The sequence below is a fragment of the Haliaeetus leucocephalus genome, unplaced genomic scaffold, assembly GCF_000737465.1.
Source record: "Haliaeetus leucocephalus isolate CR32 unplaced genomic scaffold, Haliaeetus_leucocephalus-4.0 Scaffold362, whole genome shotgun sequence".
In the NCBI taxonomy this organism is placed as follows: Eukaryota; Metazoa; Chordata; class Aves; order Accipitriformes; family Accipitridae; genus Haliaeetus; species Haliaeetus leucocephalus.
The window spans coordinates 8,443,545-8,455,005 of NW_010972798.1; the positions used below are offsets into that span (position 1 = coordinate 8,443,545).

At 49.8% G+C, this 11,461-nt stretch overlaps 1 protein-coding gene across 3 annotated transcripts in view; it reads left to right on the forward strand.

The window, feature by feature from the left end:
* The first annotated feature begins 849 nt into the window (after positions 1 to 849).
* Positions 850 to 11,461, forward strand: part of LPP (LIM domain containing preferred translocation partner in lipoma) — a 314,060-nt gene continuing 303,448 nt past the window's right edge. For 2 of the 3 annotated variants that reach the window (XM_010573061.1, XM_010573063.1), the window contains exons 1-2: positions 850 to 1,016; positions 1,378 to 1,483. The gene's annotated coding sequence lies outside the window, so the exon portion shown is untranslated. Of the gene's footprint in view, positions 1,017 to 1,377; positions 1,484 to 5,465; positions 5,527 to 11,461 lie in introns of those variants that run through there. The other variant, XM_010573064.1, reaches the window with a different exon arrangement.

An 11,461-nucleotide genomic window follows, 5' to 3' on the forward strand; every position in this document is an offset into this window, starting at 1 on the left:
ATTGCTCTTTGGCTGAGTTCACCAGCAATAAAACCCTGCAGTTACTCATCTTCGTCCCAAGCCTGCAGTGAGTGGGAGAGGCCATTGCGATCTCCATAGGAATTTGTCCTCATCACACCTGAGGGGAGTGTTGAGGGTCCTGGGGATTTTTATACCTGCCCAGCCCTGTGGGGTGTCAGGGCTGGGTGCCACCCCAGGGACCATGGGACTGAGGTGGGAGGGTGCTGCCTGGGTCAGGGTGAACCTCGGTGCGCCCTCATGGTGTCGGTGTAATGGAGATCTGCCACTGCTTGGGAGAGGCGAGAGCCGTCTCGCTCCGCTGGCTGCTTGTAGCAGCAGGGCATGGCGTGGGGGACAAGGGGTGCTGGCAGGGGCAGTGAGCCACCTCACCGTGTGACAGGGACGAGGGAGGGACCTGGACTGTGAGCCACCACCAGCACTCTTGCGTTTTGGTGCATGTCGGTTGTAGACTTGTGGGCTCACGTGCAGCTTCACGAGCAGCACAGACACGACGAACGCAAGCCTGAACCGAGCATCTCCGTTGTCACAGCAGCAAACAGCAGTAACTTTCTCTGCTGAGCGGTGATGACGAGGCAAGCCTGTGCTTGTCACGAGCGGAGATAGGGCCGTCGGAGTGACCAGGATGGGGCTGGGACGGGATGCTGGCGGGGGCAGGAAGGAGTGTGCAATTCAGATGCCGCCTATCTCCACGGGATGCAACCCGCCGCGCGTCCCGGCGTGCCACGTGCGAGGTGGCGGTCGCACGGCCTGGCTGTCCCCTCCCCTCTACCTTCATCTTCTGCAGAGGGGAAACGTGTCGCGTCTGCTTTGCAGCTACAGGGAAGAGTGGGGCAGTCCCCGATGGGAATTGGGCAGAGCTCCTCGGAGAAAAGGCTGCGCTGAGGTGGAGGGCTGGTGAACGGGATGGTGGTGTAGCTCCATTCGCGGTAGTGGTAAACCCCATGAGCTTCAAACCAAACTAAGTGATGCCTCCTAGCTCCCTCACTGTGCCTGAGGTCAGAGATGAGCGATCGATTCACCCCGTTCTCTTATTTTATGCCTCATTTTACCCCTCCTTTTACCTCCCCCTTCTCAGGGGCATTAAGAGCAGTAAAGGAGCTGTGGCTTGAGGAGGTGCAAGTTGTTGGCCGAGCTGTGGCAGCTGACAGCGGGTGCTGGTCGTTGGCCCGGTTCGAGGTGGTGATGCCAAAAGGAGTCCAGGAGTATGGAGGCTTCTGCCTAAGAAAGCTGGGGAGGAAAATGCTGCATTTCCCAGAAGTTGTGTGGGTTAAACTGCAAGTTTTGGAGATGAGCCGTCAGGAGGCCCATCCGGCATGCATCACACGGGTATCTCTCTCTCTCTCTCTCTCCCCACAGGGCTGGGAAAGAAACCCAAAGTCGTGACTCTGGTAGAGCCCTGCGTGTCTCCAAAAGCCCTGCTCTGAGTTCGTCCCACCATCAAGGCTGTGCAGTGTGAGAACTGGTACGTAAACATGTTTCACAAGAGTGAGGGAAAGCTTCTTGGAAGGATCTGTGGCTTTTCTGACAGTGGCACCTTGTTCATGGTTCTCTGCACAAAAAAAAAAAAAAAAGGAAATTAAGTCCTCTCCTAACGGAGTGTGGAGGTGGGGTGGGATCACTGGAAAACACAAGACAAACTGGTGGTTCCCTGGTGGTACTTGCACCCAGAGGCGTTGGTGGGGAAGGGCTCAGCAGAGAGTTCAGTAATGCAGCGTGCGAGTGTTCAGAAGTCATCCCAGACTATGGCGGTGAGGCTTTAGACGTGCTCTGTCAAGTGGTGTGTTGTGTGACAACACGCACAGATAGGTGCTGTGGGGGTAATGACAAATGCATGCATGAGAAATGCACATACATACATATATATATACATACACACACACTCTGTACAAATCTAGGCACATGGAAACAAAGATGTGCAATGCATATATAGTATATACTATATGGTGGTGTATGAGAGCTTGGGGGTGTATATACCAAATGTCTGCATATACTATATATGGTGATAAAAGAATGCATATGCATTCATGTTCTCTTTTTTTCTTTTTCTGTCTCTTCTGTCTCTCTGTGGAGCTGTTGCAAAACTACCAGATTCAACCTCCTGGGGAGCCTTTCTGGCCAAGGTTTTACAAGCCAGCACCTGCTTTGCCTGCCTGACTTTTTTCTATATTTATTCCTCTGCACCCGTTTTTTGCTTTTGCCTGCAAAGTGGAACTGTCACAAACATTTCTGCTAACTTTTGGCTGTACAGGACTTCAGCTTGCAAGTCCTAAGTCTGCTTTTATGCATGTTGGGGAAGGAGGCGTATGTGTGCATAGTTGTGGATGTCTACATATGAGCATCCCTGGTCCTTGTTGTGTGCATTACGTGGTCTGTGTTCCTGTGATGCTGCAGCAGTCCCTGTGTTATGTATGCCATGCAAGTTGTGCTCTGCCCTTCAAGGGATTTTTATGAACCAAATATTCTCAGTTGTCCTGCTTATGTAATGTCATTTAAATTAAATTAGTCACACCTGACCCGGTGGCCGATTAATAATGACCTGTACTGCTGTGCGGGAGGCTTGAGTTGGATTTTATTCCCAGGCCCTCAAGCTTTTACTTTCCAGGGTTAAGACTGTGGCAAAGAGAGGACTTTGGGTGCCATGTAGCAGGGAGCTCCTGGTTAGGCTGTGGTTAGACATGGATGTGTCCATATCTCTAGTTTCTCTGTGTCGTTTGGGGTGGAAGGTGCTCTAAAGCAGAGGCATTGAACCCCAGTTCATGCTTAGGTACCGCTGTTTAAAGTGAGAGCAGTAGCAAGAGAGAGGGTATAATGCCACTTTAGCTGGGAAACTAAGGGGAGATTCTAATCCCTGGGAACGTAAAGGTGGGGGAATAGCTGCATGGTGGGTCCCCCATCAGGAAGTGCCGCTCAGATGTGCACTTGTTCCCAGTCCGATGGGTTATGACTTGTGCTTATTGAAAAGCAGTGCTGGGCTGCCTGCCAGGAGCCAGGAACCGACTTGTCCTCCTGTGCTCAGGCCCCTGAGCTCCCAGCCCCTCTAACAGCTATATTTGTTTCTGGTATGAGAGTCCCTCTAAGGTCATGAAGCCATTAGTCCCAGGTTTCAACCCCAGGAGCTGTAAAACATACCCTGCCTGACCCCGGTGCAAAGGCAGAGGCAGCACTAGCAGCCCGCGTTCCCCTGGGTTTCGTTTCCCTGTCCCCATCGCGTGTGCCACTGCAGCCTGCATTCCTCTCCGGTTCGGTAAGCCCTTTGCTTCTCAAGCTGACACAGCTAATATTTCCCCCACTGGCAGGGCAGGCGAGGTAGTGGCATTTAACTGTTAAGGAGAACCTCGATCTGTTCATGCTGCAGGAGCCCAGAGCAGAAGGGCTGGTACATGCCTGGGATGGGGTTTCTGCTACTCCAGTTCTCCACCCTGCTTTTGTTCCCTTTCTTGACTTACCTTATTCTCTACTACATCCCGCTCTTTGTCCTTGCAAAAAGCAATGCCCTGGGAATTGTTTTCTGCAAGGTGCTGGAAAACTGAGTCAGAGTTTGTAAAACTTGACCCTTCTTACCTTGGTTTTGGAGCATCTTCTACCGCTGTGCTCAGAACATCTCCATTTCTGACCATGGAGAATGCTCTTGGTGGCCCAGCTGCTGGCTGGGGCGCATGGCTCTGGGGGAAGGTTTTAGTGGGATTTTAGAAAAGTAATTGATCAGCTGCCTGTCGAGAGCTAGTCCCAACCTGCATTGCGTTGGCATTGCCCTGGTGTATGACTTAGTGCCATTTGGACTGTTGGCTCTGTAAACCTGCCTTTATAACTACCAGTGTAATGGACATGTGCTGGTGCTGCCTGGCAAGGTTTATTTTTTGCAGTGGTAGTGATGGATCACCAAGTTAAACGTGCTTCTTATTCTAAAAGGCGGAAAGCTTTGTTTTCCTCTGAAGAAAAGGTTTGCACGTTTTCCATCACCTGTGCTATCAGGGGCTAAACTGATGCTGCCATGGGCCCCTGACCTCTGCCTAGTTACTGGAGATAATTGTACAGCCCCTGTCACTGCAGGATTTCAGCTCCTCCCAAGGCCTGTGCTTCAGTACCAGTGGAAGCCAGATGTACTATAATGTCGCTTTTTTACAGTTTGTTTTGGCCATACATGGGCAGAGTCAGCTCTGGAATTCCTTCCCTATAAATTCAATAGCATCTTGTGGGTGGTGCTGGGGAATCACTCTGGTCTGGTTGGATCGCCTTGGCAGCCTGTTTCCCCTGAAAACGTCCCGATTTGCACATTCCTGAGAGGCTGCCTGCTCCTCTAGCCGGTGGCTGCAGCTACCAGGAGGCTGTCGTCCTGTGCTGACAGACGTAGTCACCTCCCTGCTGCCCGCAGGTCGGCTGCTGCAGCCGAGGAGTGATGCCCGTGGGAGTGGTGCCATGGGTATATTGCTCCTGTGTGCAGGCAGGCTCTGCAGGGATGGTTGTGCTCTCTAAGCATAACTGTTCTGCTTCCCAAATTTGTTATATGGGCTTGAGCATTGGCCCTCAAGCCCCTCTCCCAAGGGTGGGGAGGCTGAGTGCTCCTGTGTTCCTGCCTGCCGTGGGATGCTGCATTGCGTGTCGCAGCAGGGATCGAGGGGTGTTGCCATCCTGGAGCTCCTTGTCCCTGCAGGGAGATCTTGCTTTGTCCAAGCAGCATGTTCCTTTCCTCAGAGCTGTGGGGTTTTTTTCATAATGCAAAATCAAATACATGCTTTTTGCAAAGCACCAGCTAGATGAGCCAGGTCAGGGGAGATTTCCCTGCCCCAGGTGAGCAGCCGGTGTGGGACCTGGCAACAGGACCTCTGTAGCTGGACTGATGGCTGAGCCTTGCCTTTTCTGGTAGTGAGCTGGTGTCACTATAAACACAGCCTGAATTTGCCTATTTGCCTTCAAAGAACACTCCAAAAAATAGTTCGAGGAGGTTTTCTCTTGATGAGTTGAGGCACGAGGAGGAGGTTTGCTGTAGGGGGTGAGGGGTGACAGCTCCTGGAGCTGCCCCCGTTGCATCTTCCTGCACATCCCTGGGAAGGGACAGAGATGCAGTGTCACCCGTTAAGCCAGGAGCCACCAAAGCGCAGGTCAAGACGGAGATGCGTGGCCCGGTGTCCAGGGTGTGTGTAGGTCAGCAACAGTGATGTGCTCAGCTCAGGCTCCAGAGGGGCAAGTCGTCCCTGTGCCAAAGCCAGGGAGAGAAGGGTGATTTTTTTTTGACATCCTTTGGAGTTTTGATCTCCATATTTGGAAATGTTTACCCATTGCTCTGATCTATTGCAAGGGAGGGGAGGTGACTCAGGGTCTGGTGGAAGCAGGATTTGAATTCCTGTAGTAAGGGTGGGTTTTTTGTTTTTTTTTTTTTTTCCCCCCTTTCTTGTTTTGGAAGCTTGTTGTGGTCAGTTTTCAGTTCTCTCTTGCTCCTGGACCTTGTTCCAAATTTGATCTGCTCGAGAGGGGTGCGTGTTAGCGAAGGAGCTTGCCTGGGTGCTGGTAAGTGCATCATTGCTGCTTTAGCAAGCAACTTGGGGGATTTTTGTTTTGTTTTGTCAGATGGATTGCATCAAAGTGTTGTGCGCTGCTGGTGGAGGCAGGCATGTGGATCGCCAGTCAACAGCAAGGGACCCAATGAAACCTTCTGTAGCAGGGAAAGTTGGCTTAGTGGATTGGTCTCAAAGGCAAAATGTTTCTTCAGGCCTAGATATAAAGATAATTTAAGCCAGCTCCCATTCAGTCACACTATTCCTTTTAGTTTCGCTGATTAATGCAGCAAGGCAGTAGAGCACTGTAGAGTTAAATGAGTATATATGCATGTGGTCAGCAAGTAAAATATAGCTTAAATATGATTTATGTCTCCGAAGCGAAAGTGTACGTTAAAAAGGCTGCATAACGTATGGATATATTTCTCTGGGATGTTAATATTTAACCCTGTTTTGTTAGGGACCTGAAGAAGTTTAGCTGCTGTAGCTGGATGAAGGTTCACTGTCTGTTTTTTCCTGTTATTCTTTATTTTTCCTTAGTGTGAAGTTTTTAATCTGTCTGGTACTGCAGCTGGCTGTTTCTCTTTTTTTCTTTTTTCCCCTCTTTCCTTTCTCTTTCCTGAAAGGAAACTACAGTTCATCCAGTCAGGGGCGTGGGGGGAGCCTGGAAGATGCTCTGCTTCCTGTTTTATTCATGGCAGCTAAAACTATCCTGGGGAATCTGGAGCGGAGATCCACCGTCCCACATTCCTCTTGTCATTTGGAGCATGTAACACGTATAGAGTGCTTTTAACGCTGCTCCAGGGGTTGCATAGCAGCCAGTCCCGTACCTCGGACAGAAAGCACTGTACTTCGTCCTTTTACTTGGGAAGGGGTGTTGGTGAAAAACCCTTTATAGTTCCTACTGCTGATTAGCGATGCTTATATCTTCTCGACTAACTGGTATTTTTAGGCTGATTCAAACCTGTTGTTATTATACTCTTCCTGTTTTAAATTTAAGACCTTTGTTAGAAAGTTAAATCTTTTGTTAGTTTTCTTTTGCCCTTTTAAATAGGGATTAATACACAGTGCGAGGCTTGTTTTTTCCAGAGATATGGATTTGCTGCAGGTCCTTGAGGTGCGCAACTGGCTTGATTGTTCTGGGCAGGGGAAGATACTTGGCTTAGTTTGCACAAGGACGGGATGTGAGCTGAAAAGCGCTTGGCCCCAAAAGGTGATGAAGGGACTGCTGGAGCCTGTTCCTGCAGGTGGGACGTGTTGGGAGTTTGCAGACTTTAGCGGCATTTTAGTCCTTGTTGTTTCAACAAGCTACTTGGATTACTGCAGCTTTTGGGGTCAGGGCCCCGCTGGGCTGGGCTTGGTACCAGTGCAAAGGAAAGAACTGCTGTCCTAAAGAGCGTACAGCCTGAACGGATGATGTAGGTGATGGGTTAGAAAACAGGGCGCTGGGGAGATGTATGGAGCTGTTGCGGCACCTGAAGCCTCAACCCAGCGACTCGCCAAGGAGCCCCCCGTCCTCTGTCGCGCATGGTGGTGGCAAGCTGCGGAAGGCAGCGAGCCGGCGGTCTGTGTCGCTCCTCGTGCACCTTCGCTTTGCCTTCGTGTGTGCACACGTGGCCTCGTGCGACGAGCGATACCTCCTCCCAGCGCACACCTCCCCTGCTCCGTCGTGCCCTGGACTGCCCCTGCTTCTGGCGGCATGTGGATGTGGTGTGTCCAGGCTTTGCCAGCTGCTTGCGGCCGAGCTTGGTGTTTTGGGGACGGCACAGCGGGGACTGTAAATGATGATGTTCTGTTCCCCTCGCAGTTTCCCCCCTTTCCTGCTCACCAGGACGGGCTGCTTGTTGGAAGACAAGGGCGAGCAGCGCCCGGGTGCTGTAACCCAGGGCTCCAGACAGTGCTAGTCTGGCACGCCTGGGGAAGCATGCTGGGGGCTGTTAATCTTCATGTGCCGATCCTTCTCTCCGCAACATCTCATCGCTGCGAGGACGTGACGTGAGAGCTGGATGGACTGTGAAGGATGAGCTCCCTGTGTGCCGCCTGTGTCCCCCCCACCACAGATGCTGGGCAGGGCTGGGGGAGCTCTGGAGGATGCCCACTGCCAGGACCGCAGGTTGCCAGGGCTCTCCATCTGGTATTTCTTCAGGACCTGGGCAGATCCAGTGATCACTGATGCTAACCAGGATCCACACTGGATTTTCTTCTGCTCCAGGAACAGAGCCGTTAAGGGCTGACCTATAAATTAATACAGCTGTCTAAAGGTTTTTTCCTCCTGCAGCCTGGCACCTGGTAAGCACTCAAGTCTGAGAAGCCTTCCATGGCACTGGGCCTTGAGCATGCTCAGAGAGCTCCATGCCTGCCTGCCGTAAGCTTCCCTCAATCACTTCTAATGATGTATTAAACACAGAGGATTTGGTTTAGCTCCTATGTATGGAGGATTGGTTCGCACCTCATCCTTCATCCCAGCTGTTGCACCGATCGATCCAGGGCTGGCACCGCAGAGGATGTGGTGAAGCGGTGACACTGTCACTGTGTGACCTGGGTGCTGGGAAGGATTTACTGTGCACTAAGGGCTGGGTGTACGTGCCCCACAGCGGGTAAGAGAAGCTGCCCCAGATAGCATGGGGCTAGCACATGTGGGCATGGAAGGGATGAAGGCGAGACAAGGTTACAAGCCTAGATGGCTCTACACATCTGATACTTTGCATTTCTGTAGGCAAAGGTTTCAGAGTCCTTAAACCCTAAATCGTGCCCACAGGCTGAGGAAAGCTGTATTATCTTGGTGTGCTGGCATAGAAACTGAGGCACCGTGTGGCTAATTTGGGAAAAGTGCAAATCTTCAGGTTCCTCGTGATGGTTCATGCTCATCTCCCGCAGACAGGTGGGTGCTTTGCAGCCTCATGCCGAGTGGTACTGTTAAACCATCTCTCTTACTCTAATAAAGTCATACCTTTCTGAGCACAAAATATTTCTGCATCAGTTGCTTAAAGGTAAACCAAGTCATACTGCGTATTTCATAAAGTTGATATATGTTGCTAAGTGTGTGACACGATCCCAACATGTATCGTTACTTCAGGAATTCCCAGATGGCACCTTATCTAACCGTACCGCTGCTCCTTCCTAGGATCTGAGCAGAATGCAGGCTTTTAAGAAATGTCTGTTATTAGCTTTATAATACATATTCTCCTGTACCAGCTGTTGCAAGCAGCAGGAGGTCTCACTCGCAGCCTAATCCTTCAGTCAACTTAAGGGGGGAAATTTGCTCCTGTGAGCTAGGTATTTGCATTTGGGATGAGATCTCCCAAATGAGAAACTTGTTTGCCTCTAGTGAGCGTGTCTGTTCAAGGACTAGCATGCCCGGGAGGAGGAAACAAGTTGCTTTTGTTGTTTTACCACTGTCTTCTAATAGTTAACTGTGCCTATTGCTTGACATGGGGGGGTGTGGGGTGTGTGACTACGTTTTAAACAAACATCAGGTTTTTGAAAGCCTGGCTGCCTGTGGTTGGGAGGAAGGGAGTCCTTGCGCTGTGCTGTCTCACACCCCTACTGTGAAAATATCACAGGGACAAGTTCCAGTGAAGCTGCCCATTTTTGGCAGCCACTTCCTTCCTACATCCTTGTTCTTCAGGTAAATCCCTCTTCAACTGTGTTAGCTGTTCCCCTTTCCTCCCTGAAAAGTCATTATCATCCCTTGAAATTAAGGAAAAGACAGGAGGAGGGAATAAATGGATGTTAAGAAGTAGAAAACAATCAATTAAATAGTACATAGCATGTAATTTTCCTTGGAAACTTACCATGAAATTGAGGAGCACTTTAACAACTAGTAATTTAAATTGCATTTGAACACTGCTAATGGGTTGTTTGCATGGGAATTTTGGTCATTTCACAGCAGGTCGTTGTCTTTAGTACCCCTTCATTCAGTTATAAATAAATAATAATAAAAAAAGAATCTCATAATGAGGAAGATGCTGTAGACAACTGGTCCAACTGTTGCTAGTAAAAGGTGGTACCATGGACATTTTACAAGGCCCTGTTACATTCAGAGCCATTTACATCCTTAGCATCAGCTCTTCCAGTGTTCAAGTCATGGGAATTTGGTGCTTTTTATCTAAAAATGCTTGTTATTGCTGAAAGGTAGGAAAATAACATTATCCCCATTGCACTCACAAACATGATGGAGGCGAGGTGGCTGAAGAGGCTCCTCCAGGCTCATGGGGTTGGGGTTTGCAGCCATGGGGCTGACCTAGGAACGCAGCCTGCAGCTCTGTCTTTATCACCTCGAACGAATCATAACAACGTTTGGGATCTGATCCTGGCTCACTCCATCCAAAGAGGAACAACAGAGAGGTGCTGATCAGCTGTAGCTGCAGGGTATTTTTTACTTAACTTATTAGTCTTGTTTTTCCAGTGTTTAATGCTCTCCCCCACCACTATTTTACTTACAAAATGCCAGCATTTTTCAGCAAAAGGCAATATCAGCCTAATCGTGTGCTATTTTGCTGCTGTTTGCGCTGGGAACAGACTATATAGCAAGGCAAGTGCAAGTTACTTGTTGCCTGTTGCTGAATGAACATCCCATTTTCAGAGCAGAGTTTTTGCAAATCCGTGGGCACGCTTAGCATATGGAAGGGGGTTCCAGTATCAAAACAAATCTGGCCTCCTGTTTCTGGATGTGTAGGTTGTTTCTTAGAAGATGGAACCTTTAAAAATCTGTCCCTGCAAACATGGCTGTTAAATCCTGCTATTTCTAGAGATGCGAGGCAGCTGTCTGCACTGAGATAAGCTATAAAAAGGCAATATTTTCCCAAAATGGCTTTTTTAGCTGTACCTGCCAGACAGCTTGGCCAGCGGGAGTTCACCGGGAGTGTCATCGCTGCTGCCCTTTTATGCACTGGGTGCTGAGCAATGTAAAAACTTCTGGGCAAGTCTCCAGGGACAGTGTTAAGCACCAGCTCTTCAGTCTCTATCTCGTGAAATGCTGCTATGCAGAAAAGCGCATTCAGCGGGAAGGAAGGGGTGCTTGTTGGTTTGATTTGTTCTTGGGCGATCTCCTGTTGTTTTCTAGGTGATTGCTTTGTCCTCGACTTTCGTTCTTAATTTTCATTGCATCTTTCTTGTCGCCGACTCAGTGACCGTCTCCTTTAATCGCAGGGCGGTTTGAGTGCCCCCTCCCCCAGATTATTTACGTGAAGGCATTCCTGTTTGCTGTGTAGTCTGAGGATAGCTGGTAAGTTCAGAAGAAACGAATAACAAAAATTGTAATTTTTCCTAAGGGTCTGGATGAGGTTTCTCACAGCATAATGGCGTTATCGCTTATACTTCCTGATGAACACGCTACCCGCAGTGCTTTGTTAGTTATCAGCTAATTCTCTGCCAAGATGTATGAGTGTAAGAAAGCTACGTCAGATAGACTTGTAGAGGCTGATAAGGCTGTAGGGAAAGAGAAGTATGTCGCTTTTGAGCGTCCTCCCAACGAAGAATTTCTGAAAGGTGGGAGGGCGCTGGAGATGGGTGTTTCAAAGTGTCCGAGGTGATGTCCTCCTGTAGGCGGGGGGCTGGTGTGGAGGGAAGCAGGGGGTGAAGTCTACGTGGAGGAGGAGTGCGGGGGGCCAGACAGCAGCAGCTTGGGGTGTTAGGAAACCCCCGACAGCTCAGGTTCTCATGAGATAAGGAACCAGCTGATAGCGTCAACTCTGTGAACTGTCTAGCAAGTACTCTTGACGCCTTCTTTTTTTATTTTTTTTTTGGTTGAATGAGCATTTTATCACATGGATTCCTGAGAAGTGCTACTCCTGCTATGCAAATCCCCTATCATGCATGGGTGTTGTTGCCAAACAGCCAGCCGGTTCGATGCATTGGCTCAGCCCTGACATGGACAGGGCAGGGGGGAGTTTTGCCTTCACTGATTTATTTATTCCCCCCCCCCCCCCCCCCCGCGCCGCGGCGGC